This window comes from Xenopus laevis, chromosome 2S (assembly GCF_017654675.1).
Source record: "Xenopus laevis strain J_2021 chromosome 2S, Xenopus_laevis_v10.1, whole genome shotgun sequence".
NCBI lineage: Eukaryota > Metazoa > Chordata > Amphibia > Anura > Pipidae > Xenopus > Xenopus laevis.
The window spans coordinates 113,531,434-113,547,529 of record NC_054374.1 but is presented as its reverse complement, the minus strand read 5'-3'; the positions used below and the strand labels follow the sequence as shown (position 1 = coordinate 113,547,529).

The following is a 16,096-nucleotide window of genomic DNA, read 5'->3' as shown; positions in this document are numbered from 1 at the left end:
ACGAGGAGACCCCAAGAAGCAGGAAGAGGATTGCTCCGTGGTGCTCGCTAGAAGAATTCCAGGCCACTGCAGTTTTCTGCTCATAGGGGTTTCAGGTAAGTAAAAGTAATCACTTGGAGGTGCTTAACTTTTGGCACCCCCAAGTGTAAAATGGTATTCCTTCTCCTTTAATGATTATTAAGCTAAAGCCCCTCACTTACATACCAATTTCATCCAGGGCTTCCCCTCTTTTTAAAAGACAAAGCACCTGTGCAATGTGCGCATCTAGCCTTAAATGTTTGGCTATATTTTACACTTTAAATGCAGTAAAGTTTTAATTCTATGCCCTGAATTGTCTTCCTTTGTGTCGCCCTCTATTGCTGAGTGCTCTTTTTCTACTTCCAAACATATGCATTATTTCTAGCTCAGTTCTGCTTATTTATACTTATGCATTATAGCCTTTGTTTCTATCCTGCTTACAAGCAAAACATTTTGACATATGTTATGAATTTAGTTTACAAAAATAGGACACTTTTCAGGAGTGTAGAGGGAAGACTGAGAGTTACCGACTAATGCAGGTTAGTGTAAAGCAGCCAAGCATTTTACCATGAAATTGCTGTGAATGTGAATGTTAATCAGAAGTTTTTGCTAGCCAAAATGTTTGAGTAAAACTGTCGTATATAATATAGTTGGGTCTGTGAGTAGCAGTCGAATAGCCATGTTTGCTTGAAGAAAGCCCATATGGTAGTGGCTATGTTCTTTATGAAAAGGCATTTGAGCAACACAAATTTACATTTAAAGCCATTACACAATATGTGCTTTCCAAAAATCTCAGGACTGTGCAATAAACCTTGAGCAAAGAGACTTAAAGTATGGTAATCAAGAAAAGAATATTCAGCTACGATGAGTTTGAGATGCTTCTGTAAACCCTCTGTCATTATATATTTGCTTCAAGGGAAGGATATGCTGCAAATAATAACATTTTCCTTGAATATTTCATTGTATATTTACACATTTTATCATAGATACTTAGCAGTAAGACTCTTTTTGGTGTTTTAAATAGAGAATTCTGAAATAATTTTCAGCATTATGCATGAATTAAAAGGTTTGCTTGTCTGAATTCCAAAGGAAATTAATGCTGTTCCTCTCTAATGACACTGGTATAAGGAGATAGATTTCAGGTCCTAATATGTAGCAGCTGGAACCTTTTTTGAGAAATTTCTGGGGGGGCTTTAGGCAGAGGCAACATTTAAATTGGAATAGAGGGTTTGTTATATTTTATATATATATATATATATATATATATATATATATATATATATATATATATATATATATATATATATATATATATATAATATTATTGTTCTTATTGGGTACTAATTAAGGTGCGTTAGTGTGTAGGTATTCAAAAACTCTAGTATAGTAAATAAAAAGATTTTGTTGGTTGCAACATAATCAGCTGAGATCATGTTGGAAGTGACTGAGGGTGATATAGTTGTACAAATAAAGGGACCAGTGTATCTTAACCATGAGACAACAGATTATTGAACTAATAGATACTTTACTTTCTTTTTTTTTTACACTCAATAATTAGGGCAATAGATTCAGCAGTACTTTTTCAACAGGCATCAATTACTAAAATTATCTCAGGTGTAGAGCCAGTTTACTGTGTAATCAGAAGTGCTCCAAGCAAGTATAACCTGAGCCTACCACACTGAAGACCCTTCTCTGGAATGCCATTGCTCACTAACTATGTTATACCTATTATGTGTACTATGACTTGATGATAATCTGTCACTTGTTGACTTCATTCAAGGTTACATCAAACTCACTAAGGAAGGGTTACCTTGGGCTCTGACTACTTTTCCTCTTACTTTCCAACCTACCTCCACCTTAGTTCCTCTGACAGATCCACTTCTTAATATGGTAGAATGTGGAAAGAAACTAAGCACATTCTCTCTCCCTCTAATCTAGGCTAGTAATCATGTTGATCATCAACCAGTTTGAAGGTGCTTGACTTGTTTACTGGACTTTACCTTGCCTGCCCCTTGCCCGGATCTTGGTTTGTTTATTGGACTCCGTCTATCCTGTCCTTGGTTTGTTAATTTTACTTGCCTAACACTCTTCACTGTGAGCTGCCTCTGTACGCTGCTGTTTCAGCAAACTATCCACTGGTTTTAGGAGAATCCATGTACCAAAACAGTTAGGTTCTATAACCTTAAAAATATAATAATAACAATAATAATAATAATATCATTTTAGCTTAAATATTTATTCATAGTACCAGGGAGAGTGATTTTTCATGACTTTTACTTACATTTTTGTGTTTACAATAAGAATATTTATTTTCTTCAGTCACATTTAGTTTCAATAGATTACATTTAATTGTGATTTTTGGACTGTACAGATGAAATGGTTCTAATTTTGATTTCAATCCTGTAGGAAAATGTGACAGACACCAAAATATAATTTTATCAGGAAAATTCTTTTACCTTTCATATATGTTATACACTTTTTTGATTCTGTTTCATACATACACTTTGTACCAAGGTATCAAAATTTTTCTTATTAAAAAAAATGATCAGATGCTTTATTAGTACATTTTCTTGTCAAAATCGGCAATGTATGTATTGCAAAGAGAAGATAATTTATTTTTAAAAACCACAATCTGCCCAAACGATTTGGTTTAAAGAGCTTTATCTATATTTCATGCTCAACTGTCATGATTTAATGAAAGGCTATATCTGACTGTTTGACAAAATGTCAACAATATTTACATGCAAATATTTTAGGTGTGTTCTTCTAACAATGAGATGAGGTGTTCTAAAATGAATGAGAGAATACGTAATCAATGTGGAAGCTAAAATCTAATTCAAAGTTACATTAACATTTTGCAAGTATAACTGACTTTTAAAATTGCATGCCTATTTAGATTGAGTATTGAGAATCACTGCTCTATGAATTCTTGTAGGATAAATGAAATATTAAATATTTAGCTGTGCTTACATTTGTATTACGATTTAGTCACACACTTACAAAAACAAACCTCTTTTTTATTACAAAGATTAATCAGAATGAGTTATCCATCTAGTAAAGACATCGGTTACATCCAAATATAGCAATGCAGTTAGTAAAACAACTTTTAATGGCATGGAACATATTCCTGTGCTTTTTTAGAACTATAACCCACATAGCTAATAAAAGTCACTAAGTTTGCCCAGCAGCAGTAACCCATAGCAATACATATAATGCTTTCTTTTAAACAAGTGACCAGTACATTTTATCTGCTGATTAGTTGCTATGGGCAAACTTAGTGCTTTTATTACATAAAACCTTAAGACTGCTGCCAGTCACCTAAAGGCAAGGACTTAAAGGCAAGCACTATACAAAAACATCTTATGAAATCAACTGATTTATGGTAGGTTTTAAAGTGGGCTGATACATTGTGTGTTAATACATTTTTTTTAATATTATTCATGTGTTCCCTTATCCTAGTTTTCAAGGTTCTGTTAGTTCATCCTATATATTGTAAGTTACAGGGGCATTGTAATACATAAATAACGTTAATACTATTACAGGTTATGAGCGATTTTATGTTGAATTCTTCTTTTGTTACATTTGAAACATTTGTTAAAAACCCACCATAATTCTGATCCTTCCCTTTAAAAATTTGTCGGCATTGTACAAAAGAAAAATCATTGGAGAGGGAGTGATATTATTCAAGTAATATCACGTGAAGAGACTTACTGGATACACAAACTTAAAACACTTACTCCGAAATGTTTAAATATTGAAATTGATTTAAAATGCTTTTTAACATAAAATGTCATTTTTACTACTTTGTTTTAACAATTATATCTTAATATATTTCATTTAATTGATGTATTCTTAAACTAAATTATGTAATTTTAAAAACAATTTCCTGTCTGTAAATTACCAATTAAGCTAATGAGTTGATGATCTACCCTATTTAATCTGTGACGTGAAGCCACACGTGTGATGCCCCTGAGGAAGTATCTTATGATATGAAACGCGTTGGGCCTGTATTAATGAATAAATTCTGAAAATTTGCCCCCTTTTTGTTTGCTTATTTAATTATCCCATCTCACCCCCGGACTGCCGAGCCTATGCAACTGAGGAGCTTAAGAAAAAGTGAAGGAGAGCGGAACTAGAACGCACTACTCTATCCAAAACACCGCCATTACCTAAAGCTGTCTTCACTGAACGCTAATGCATGCTGCATTTCCGATACCCAGCCTACTAAACAACGACGGACTTGGGAGAGAGATTCCGTTTCTACGTTAATGCTCAACTCTATCACCGCTAGGTAAATTTTCACGGCCCGCAGGGCCACGACTGTAGTTCCGGCGTTTCTTCACTATTGGCAGTCTTTTTGTCCGTAGAACTACCACAAAACTCCCAGCAGGACCTTGCTTCTTAGCGATCCCGCACTGACACCAGCCACAATGAGCGATCCTACGTGCCTATACCTATCTTATACTATTGTGAGTAGTTCAGTATTTATACATCAAGTATTGAAAATCTGGCATAATACACTATCTATTGATTTCCTTTTTAGGTGATTGGGAATACATTTAATAGCGAACAGTAGTGCACCTAAATTTGCCTATAATCTTTTACTTAAAGTGGAAGTGTGGATCTACTACACCCGGTGCTGCTTATCCTATTGACTTCTATATAACAGAGCAGACCTTACTCTACACACAGTCTATCGTGGGTTAAAACTATATATGTATATATGTGTGTGTATATATATATGTGTGTGTGTGTGTGTGTGTGTGTGTGTGTGTGTATATATGTGTGTGTTTAAACCATGGAACTTAGTGATCGACTTTGTAACAGACATAGGGGGGGGAGGACCAATTTAGATTGAATGATTGCAAATTTACACGGACGGAGGGTCGGCAAGTAAGATAACAACTGCATGGTAAACATTGAGAGTTTTCTCCTTTGTTTTATCTTTTTTTTTTTTTTTTTAAATCTGTATTGTGACCATCATTTTTATCCCTAGTTTTATCGTTTTATCTGTAATTTTGACCATAGCAGAGGCATGCTTTAGATTTGTTTGAATATTTCTGTATGTTATTATATAAAGAATTCTGATTTTTTTTTGGAGAAAGTGCAAGCAAGCCAAGAGCTGAAAATCTGCAGATCATAAAGAAATATTTTTTGTGTATGCCCTGGTCTTTCTGACACTAGTTAAGACTTATTTTACGAATATGGTACAGTATACGAAAATACTGTAAACTTGCAAGTAAATGATGCATGCAAAGTGTTCAGAAAGCAGGTGCTTCCACACAGGAGATGTTCCTCAGTTAATTAAGCAATTAAAATGCCATCAAGTCTAGATTCATATATTAAACTACAGTGAAATTCAGAATGTGATTAATTATTTTTTTCATCTAACCTAAGGGCAGGTCTTGGCCAAAATAAATCTTCCTTGATGGTGACATGGATGCATTTATTCAGCATACAAAGGGGAAATGACATTCCACTTGAATTATTTCAACACAAATATCAATATAGGGAATGAGCATGCAATGTCATCTGCTGGGTTTGGGAGACTAAATAAATCTATAAAAAAAAAGAATGTAACCAAGGATAATAGAAACACAGATTTGATCATTTCATATGTTATGCACAGTAGTTGCAAGAGCGACTTTTAAAATGTTGTAAATTGTATGAAAGAATGGAGTGTACCCAAAGCACTGCACATATGTACAGTCCACATACTAACAGATGTGGATATGATGAAGAATCCACACAAACTAGTGTCTATGATGAATAAGTGGTGAAATGTTTTCAAGCAAACTCAGAAAGTCCAGTTGCTTTAGACTTATTTTTACTAGATACCATGCTCACTAGTTTTTTATTTGACTTGGATAAGACCTGAAAGTATATATTTCCATCACCATATTTCTATATAGGTTAGCCCATTTTTGCATGCAAATGCTCATGCACTTTTTCATCTTAGATTATCTGACATAATATTTCCTAGCAGCAGAATTTGCTGTTGTATATTAAGCTGTTGCTGAGATTAGTACCCATCACTTGGAAAAAAACAAGATCCATATATTATAGACCTGTCTCTGGCTTTTACAAAGTCTGCATGAATTGAATCTTTAGCACTCTTGACACAAGTAACACAGCATAACATAACACATAGAAAATAGGTGATAATCCTGTGCTTGCGTTTTAATAATGAAATTGTATTATTGAAGTATTTTTTATTTCTCCTCATTTCCCAGTTGTCATTCTATCTTCAACTTATAACTAACATTTCTTTTTTCTACTGATGAAAAAAAGAAATGTTAGTTGTAAGTTGAAGATGAAAAGAAAAGGGAGAAATGAATGGTGACGTAGAGATAAAATGGCAATAAATACAATAGTGGAGACAATAAAACAAGGAACACACATCAGCCATGTAAACAGAAAGCCAGTGGTGTGGGACAGTGAGATATTTTTTTCATGATAAAAAGGGAAAAAATGAAATGCTGACAAAAATGTTATTTTTATTTACAGTAATATAAACAGGATGGTACTACTCATGGTTATTTATATGAAGACTTATATCCAGCACAACCATTAAAAAATTCTTCTTAGGGGCAGATTTATCAAACGTCGAGGGGAATTTTTGAATGAAAAAAATTCGAATTTCAAGCTATTTTTTTGTGTATTTCGACTAGGGAATAGTCCAAATTCCATTTGAATTTGAAAAAAATTCAAAAATTCGAATATTGGAATTTATCATGTACTTTCTCTTTCAAAATCTGACGTCGTCCATTCACCATCTAAAACCTGCCGAATTGCTGTTTTAGCCTATGGGGGACCTCCTGGAACCAATTTGGACTCAATTGGTGGACTTTGAAAAATCAAAGTTTTTTTGGGGGGAAACTTCGAAACGAATGCGATCGAATGCGATATTCCTTCGATTCGTACGATTTGAATTTGGCAGAATATGGACCTAATTGACCGAAAACTGACCTATTCGACCAAAAAAACCTTCCACTTAATTTCGTTTGTTCTTTTTGAATTTGAATTTCAAAGTTTTTTCAATTCGAAATTTGACCCTTGATAAAATATGCACCTTAAAGTATGGAATGATAACATTTTGAAGTATACTTGTAACAGTTTTCCTCTTCACTATGCATACCAAGTCACATTGTTCCATCTGAGTGAATTCAAGGAGACTAATATCACCTTAGCAGTAGCAGACAGTAGATTAAATGGAAAATGCAGACAGAAAATTGGACTGAAGAAGCAAACATCAATCCTATCAACATCTAGGATCAGTAGTGCTAAACTTACATACTGCAGACAATGAGTTTCTTCTGCATTGCAGGTGGTGGTTTGAGTCTCACTATTTCCCCACACTATCAAATCAGGTACATAAGTATTCTCAATATTTCTTAAAGCAAAGTCAATGAAATGGAAAAGGGAGTTGCTGAGGGATGTGTGGTGTAATAGAGTCGAACAGCATTTATAACCTTTTTTTATCGTTAAACTTTTATATGCAGAATATATATTTTCCAAGTATTATAAACTGTATTAAGAACTAGTGGGTGTAAATTTTTAATCAGATGCCTTTTTACAAGGGTGAAATTCACATGCAGTATAAAATGGTATTTACACTGTTTTTTCTGCTCAAATCAGTACTATTTAATTCAGGGACATATTCATTCTCTTTTTTACATATGAAGCATCTCTGTTCTCTTAAACAGACTTAAATCTGCAGTTTTAATACTGCATTTTTTTATTGCCAATTAATTTACCCCTATAATATGTATTACATTTGAATTATGTAGCACTTGCTCACCTTCTGCAACCTTCTGCAACCCCAATTAATACGTTATTAAAGAATGCAACAACAAAAAAAACCCATCAAGCTGCTTTGCTAATAGTGTAAGGAATATGGGTGAGATATTATTTATGTAAATGTGTTTATTCTGAAGGCACCATAAATAAGCTTAACATTGATTTTATTCTCAATCTATTGAAATTTCTTTTTTGGACAGTTAAATCCAATCTCAATGACTGCAAACTCTTAGTTATTGAAGCCATGGTAATTTTAAAAAGATTGCTTTCATTTTGCATTGTTATACCTAAAACCCCATAAATGCAGAAGCATTTATAATTATTGATTTACTTCTTCTAGGCTGTTAGGGATCATTACTTCACCTCTTTATTGAATATAAGTCATTGAAGGCAATGCCTAGTCTCAGCAGCCACAATGAACAGTAATGTGAGATGAACTGCAACATTATTTCAGGAAAGGCTGAACGCAATATTTTATTCTCAGCTAATATTTGTACATTTGGAATATGTCAGTTTGCTGTCTGCAGTGTCACTATTTGTTGTTCTGTTTCTGCACAAAGCCTATTTTTACATGCTTTCCTGAAGTTTTGTACAGCATGATTTGATTAATCAGTTATTTTGTTATGTTGTGTACTGAATAAAAATGGCTATTCCTAACTCAGAAGATAGCAGTTTCAACAAAGGAAAGTGTAAAGATGAAAAATGACCTCATACAGAATCTCTGAAGAAAGATTCGTAAAGAAAAGCAAGTAAAGGAGATAAGCTATCACCAGGGCACAGAGAAATCAATAAATAAATGGTGATATCTTTCAGAGGGTTGGAAAAGCAACGCTGTACTTAATTGTCCAAAAAAGATCATTGCTCATGTTGTATCCTGTTACATACTAAGGAAACCTAGATCAATGACTAGTTTAAAAAATTACACAATCTAGCTGCCTGTTTGTTAACTGATTAGTAAATGTAATGGTATATTTTTTTATCCATGAGGAGCATTATCATATTTTTTTTTTTTTATAATACACACATGCATCATACCTATTACACACTCAAAAAAGTAATCTTTAGAAATTTCTTGTATCCTGCTTTAATTTACAGCTCCCTATATTTTGTCACATTAAATTCATTTTAGATGGTAGAGAGATGTAGCATCCATTTTTGATGTGTGCCCAGTGCAACTCCCACTTGCTCATGACTGCCCATAACAGTTTATCAGCAGATGCTGTCATAGTACAGACCTTACTGATTTCTTTGTGCTTGTTACATTGCCAGTGTAAGTCATTAATTCACAAATCAAGTCTGCCATTGTTGGGGTCAGCACCTCTGTTATAAATAATCCTCATTATATTTTACCCCTTTTTTCATAAATAGAATGTTTGGCAAACATTTTTATAAAAACTAACAAATAAACAATTTTCCAATAATAATGGAAACTTCATAAGGTATACAAATATATGTTTTCCATTTAGACTAAAATAATATATAAAGCTTGAGTTCAATTCTTTTTTATGTTTCATACAGAGTAAGGTATAGCAAACAGCATGCTTTAAAAACATGGTGCAGTTCTTAAGTAATGGGAGTAGTAAAGATGTTAACATGCCTTTCCCTCCCTATCCCCTTCAGCACTCTTCACACTTTCCTTGTGCAAGTAGTTTTGTTTAACTTGATACCTGATCTTCATGAAGTCATTAAGGGGAGAATGTAATTAAAAAATGGCGTTTGTGGATATTAAGCGCTGCTCACAATGTAAAATCATTCACTGGCAAATATTACATTGCATATTATCACTAAGCAAGGGTACATCTGCAGTTTCATTAAATAGCAAAAAAAGCTTTGCGATTGTGAAATTTTATTACAAACACTGCACATGTTTGCAAAAGCCATTTGTTTGACTAATTTGCGCCGTTTTTGACCGAATTTTTGCCGCGAATTTTCGCGGACGTTTTGCGAATTTATTCGCTGGTGGCGAATCACGCAAATTCGCCTCGAATTCGCGCCTAGCGTATAAATTCACCCATCACTATTTGCAAATATTGCGAGGAAGTCGTTGAGGTATGTATAATCAGTCAAATGGACGCAAACGTGATCGCTAACATTAATAAAGGTGCAAATGTTTTTTGCACTAATGAAACATATTACATTCCTCCATATGTGAGGTAAAAAGCCTGGCACTGTCCTTCGAGTCTAAGTGAAAGCCAGTAAAAAGACTTAAATGAGTTTTGTATTGACTGTCTGCCCAAGATGCAGATGTATGTGTTTCAGGGAAATAGTGGATTATACAGCCTTTTTCTCACTGATTGTACTTGGAGATAAAGCCATGAAGCTTGTCACAGCATAACCCCTTCTTACATAGGCCTAAGTCTGACCAAGAGAAAATATACAGCATCCCAAAGTTACACTACTTTAAGTTTTATACTAGCTGAATTATTGTGCACCAAAACAAATTACATGTGAGTTACTCTGTAGCTTGATGTAACGTAAAGTGTTCGAACCCAGAATAAACACCAAGGTCCTGGTCTCGGCTCTCACACATCAATGTGTGTAAATGTTTCTATTAATAGTGTAGCACTATAATAAAGTGTGTGGCACCGTCTCTATTATGAGTTTACTTGCACAAATAATTGTGCCATGGATGAGACCTTTCTCTCAGGTGTAAGCCCTCGCAACGGTGTGGAGGCAGGGTGTAGTGCAACTGTAGTGCAACTGTAACAATGTACTTATGCACAAGAACTGGGCGCCAGTGGTTCTTTTATGCTTTAACAGGAACTGAGTTTATTTAAAGAACAATCCACATAGGAGTACAGAGAACATATAGCATAAAGGATTAGTTTATCTCACAGTACCAAAGAACACATTTTGATCCCTGCAGGCAAGGGATCAGTTACAGCAGTAGTTAAGCAGCAATTGAGAAGGTACCCCTGCTTTCAGCCTGTGCCCTAAGTGGAACCTAGGGGAAATTCTACCATCCCTAATTATATGCACTTAATCCCTACTTTTGGGTTATTAGTACCCAGAATCTTAATCCTTCTGACTTTCCTCATCGGAGCCTTAAGATGCTCACCTACATAACCTATCTATCACTCCTAGAGTGATCTATGAAAGAGTATAGCTATCCACTTTACTAGGGCCTTAGCACCTAGGTTCCATTACCCATTCCCTTCCTGCCTGCTCAGGTAAGGGCTAAAGCAAAATGGACCCAGACGGCATGGTTTCCTAGACCTTTATATTATAGCACAGTGTCATCTAGCGTACACTGTGAGAACTACAGGGCTTACATAAGCAGAGCAATGACATAAGTCCCTATTAGGATCCATTGAGGTGTCTAAAACCTTTAGGATGTGCCTGCCAATATTATGTGAGGGTGTCTAAATTATCACATCCCTACAATAGGAATTAGACATTTGTAATCCACCTATTAAAGAGAGCATTTCCAGTATCACTAGTGTTGTTACATGTCTATCATTCCACTCACTCTCCTGCTTAACTCTCATTTGCGTATCTCAGTTATCTAAAGCACTAGTTAATAAAAGCTCTACTAATGCATCATTTTACTAAACACAGGTACAAGGTGTAATATTCAGAATGCTGGGTCCAGAGTGTTTTACGAGATTGAGTGTTTTATCTATTTTGAATCACTATACTTTAAGCCTTTCTAAAAACATTTAAACAATAAATAAAATGAATGATATTGTTTTGACACCAGCATGGATTTATGGTACGTTAGTCAGGATAAAGTACAAGGTACTGTTCTATTTTAGTAAAAAAAAATCATTTTGAATTTTTTTTAAAACTGACTCTCTCTATTTTCTGAATATTAGACTTATAGATGGGATATACCATACTTATAAAGATTTACATACACAATATACATCCTTATTTCATGTTATAAAACAACATTGTTATAGGTATTTTTTTTATAGGTACTGTTTTTTTATTAAAAAAATGCAGTAAAATCTGCCAATAATAGAAGACACACTGAACTATCTCAGTGCTGTACTGTACAAAGTAGGATTTTATGCAACGTTAACTTTTAATCAGAATAACTGTTATAGATTTTCTATTAGGAAATGTGAGAAATTTGTTGTCTACGTAAAGAAATGCTGCATATGTATTTCAGTATCTGTGTTTGAAATGTTGGCTAGTTTGCTACATCTTAGTTAAATAAATCATAACAACATTTCTTTGATACTGGAGAATACATCTCTTACAGAAAAACGTACTTATAGTCTGAACTATAACATCATTAAATTGATATTTAAATGGCACTGAGTAAATGTAAATTAAAACTGGTTTAAGATAAAAAAAAAAATGACAAATTAAGTGTCACAAATGCAGGCCCGGATTTGTGTAAAGGCCACCAATGCCCGGGCCTAGGGCGGTAGGATTTTAGGGGGTGGCATGCTGCTCAACCACACCCACATTGGTTCAAAAACACTCGAGATGAGCAGGAGATACATTTTTTAGATTTCCTGTGTGCCAATCCCCATTGCTCCGGTGCTGATGATGAAAATTTGTGTGAATAAAAGGGGGGATGGGGTGACGAAAGTCAGCATGCCTTGGGGTGTCCGCTATGCAAATCTAGCCCTGCACAAATGGCAAACCCAAACTCCAGGGGAGTGATTGGATTCCAGTTCTGACCATTCTGACTATAACAGCCACCTTTGGCTTTGGGCCTTGCCCTCAGCAACTCGGGTGCTGCCAGGGCTTACCGTACAGTACTCCCACAGGGGCAGGCAAGGGCGCCAAATGCATAGTCTGGGGAAGGAGCCGGTAAAGAAGGAGCTGGATGTAGTCAGACAGGCCAGGTCAGAACCATATAACAGGAGATAAATCGTGAGGCAAACTCAAGGTGAGGAAAAAGCCAGGGTCAGAACCAAGAAGTCACACAGGGAACACGAGCAGGGAGCAGGAGTCAAAGCAACAGCAATCACAAGGATCAGAGGACCACGCACACTTGACCTATAATGGTCAGTGAGTAAGTGCAGAGCATGGGGTATTTAGCCAGAATAATAACTAACTCAGAAAACCTGTGAGTAGATTAACAGGTGAAACAGGTATGCCTACTTGCAAATACAGGGATAGCAATAGTGGTGAATCAGGACCTTTGCTTTCTGCTCACATAGAGTAGAGGCAATGCATACAGCACTAACAAAACAAGGTCACTGGTTCAATCCCAGGCAGGATGTTACATTAGGTAAATTACTGTAAATACTCAAAAACTAGTGCTGATGTGTTTAAAGGTTTAGGAATATTAAATAATAATAAAAGGAATAATAAAAGGGCAGGATTATTTAATAAAAGATCAAGAAAAAAAACAATGGCATGTTTTAAAATATTGTCCTTCATTATGGATATCACCATTTTCCTTGAATTGAAATACTTTGGCTAAAATGTACAATCCCTAGTGAGTTATAGAGACTGTGTATGGCTGTTCTGCCCAGCAGACCAGAATTCATAATGCTGCTTTGACTGCATTCTACAATCCCCCCTCCCACTGTGCAAAGTCTTCAACAATTTGAAGTCAGCATTTTCATCACTGTGAGCTTCATGCACAAAGTTGACTACTAGCATATTGTGAGAACAGTGGTAAGCAAGGACCTTTCTTGTTCATTTATTTATTTTATGTCAACGTTACTTTTACACTTTTTACACTACACTGTTAGCATAAATATTTCAAACTAATGGCATTTTATGGTGGCACAGACTACATCTAGTGATGTAGTGATGGGCGAATTCGCAAATGTCACGCAAAAAATTTGCAAAACGACGTCCGTTTTTTTAATTTTCCCCAGCGAATTTTTGCTCCCATTTCACAAATTTATTAGCCAGCTGCGAATCGTGCAAATTTGCTGCAAATTCGCACCTGCCAAATAAATTCGCCACTGAAAAATACAAAAGTAGAATGACATAAGCCTACCATGAACTGTAGCTCATACTTTTGTCAAGTATGCCAACCACATCGTTTGGGCACATGATTAGATGTCATGAATTGTCATTGAATTTATTAAAATATCCGAACATAAAAAATGCGAGCAAAAAAAAGAGCAGAACGATGCACTAAAAATATGAATACCTTTAAAACCTCTAAAAATACAAGTCCAATTTGATTTAAAGTGATCCAGTAAGATCAGCACAGCTTTCATTGACTTGTATAGCACCTCAACAACTTTTACTTGGCTAATTTTTACATTAGAAGTTTTTGTGTTTTTTCAATTTGTTTAAGCTTTTAAGAAATATAGGGAAACCATGGAAAACCAATTTTCAAGATTTGTGGGAAAAATCTCAATTTGATAGTTAGTTAGTAAATGGTTCTCATAGTTTGGCATGTAAAGAAAGTACGTTATATCTACACCTAATACTCTTTGCTTTGTGTGCATGATAGTTATTTGGAAGATGTGTGCAATGTGTAAAAAAAAAAGTAATCAAGACTATCAAGGTACAAACAATGCCATTTTTGTTTTATTTTTCTGACTATTTATATTAAAATCAAAAAGGGTACTTTTTCTCAAGTCTCCAACCAATGGACAATTTTGAGAAGCTCCGAGTCAGTGTAAAAGGGAAATCAACCACCATTCAGAAAGGAAACCTATAGAACAAATTACCATTTCAGTATACTATTATTGATAGAGTCTTGGAATATGAATAAATATAGGTGTTGAGATGGTGAACAATGGAAACAAAGAAAGTGGTCTCCTGTCTTATTTAACTTTCAAATAATTGACAGAAATCTCATATTGCGGGACGGATTTAAAAAAGTAAAATATTGTGCACCTGGTCGTGTGAACCAAAGCAGTTAGCAGTAACTTATTATCTGTTTGTGGATATGGCATATGTGTAGCATAGTGGATACTAGGCACAAATAATTACATTTCCCCAAAAGCTGTCAAGACTACCCTTGAGTAGTCAGTCTCTGTTGGTTCCATCACATTGAGATTAATTCTCTGTTCATGTTCATGTCACCATCATGTCAAAATAATGTAAATACAATTGACATTTATGAAGGACACGTTGAATCAAAACAAACATAGCTGCTTTTTATGATGACATAAGTAGGGGGTTGGACATTAAGCTTGTAGTCAATATAATCTATTTGAATTTTGCAATACGGAGCCACATAAAAGCTTTCTAAACTTTGTCTTGGTAAGTTTATTTGCACATGAATAGAAATCAGTGTTCATGCAGAATACTACTGAATTAGAGAGAGTCCCAAGAAGGGCAACTAAGCTCATTATGGTCTTTAAAAGTCTCGGTTCTGAAGAAAGTCTGGCCAAGTTGGTAATGTTTACAAGAGGGCTTAAGGGTAAATATAAGAATGTATAAATTTATCAGGGGAACATTCAATAATGTAAAAAAATAGAATCCATAAATAGCAATACGTGCAAAATATAAACTATTTTAGTTTTGGTACATCAAACTAAAGCATTGCAACTTGTTCTGACATTTTTATAATCCTTAATATTATTTTTACTTTAAAATATATTTTGAATTCAAGTTTAAAAATATCTGAGACAAAGAGAATGATGAAAATATTGATTATATTTTACAGTGCTTTTCTTGTAACATGTGTTCCTCTGAGATCAACACTAGTTGCTTTTCCTTTATTTTTAAGAACAAGTGTCAAAATAATAAACTATCAAATCATTTTATTTTATTGTTTTGGGACAGAGATTCCCCAAGCCGCATTCACAGAAAGTCTGCATATATTGAGCTTATTACTAATTAAACAATGGCCTGAAAAAGTTTTTTTCTTTTTTAGATATTACTCCAATATAGAAAGATAATGAGATTTTTAAAGCTTTTCCATGATTTTTTTAACATAACACAGCTACAGTCTTTGGTACATGCAAAAAGCAATCAACAGGACATTTTTATATGAATTGCAAGCTGGTAAGGGAAAAATCAATATTGGTTGTGCCAAAGAGCTTGACACCTCAGCTGCATCGTGCCAGCAAAATTGATTGCTTTTTAGCAAAGCTGGATATAGGCTGTGCTTATTGTTATGTATAGCCTATTCTATAGACTTGTATGGATGCGTTCATTTTAGCTACTGTACTTGTTATTATGTAAGTGGATAAATATCTGTTTGTGATAGGGTTCATTGATTATACAGTGTATTAGAAACTAACAGAATGCAAGTCTACCACACATAGTTCTTAGATAGATATATCAACTAGTACAATCGAAAATGGAATGGTAAAACACTAGTGGACAATGTTACCTCTAAGCTGTGCGTATGTGTGCGAGCACACACATTTTGAGGCCACAAAATTTTGTATTAATT

General features: G+C 34.6%; 1 protein-coding gene across 1 annotated transcript in view; it reads left to right on the top strand.

Annotated features, from left to right (window-relative positions):
* gpc6.S (glypican 6 S homeolog) overlaps positions 1 to 16,096 on the top strand; it is a 594,694-nt gene that overhangs the window by 473,101 nt on the left and 105,497 nt on the right. The window lies entirely within an intron of this gene.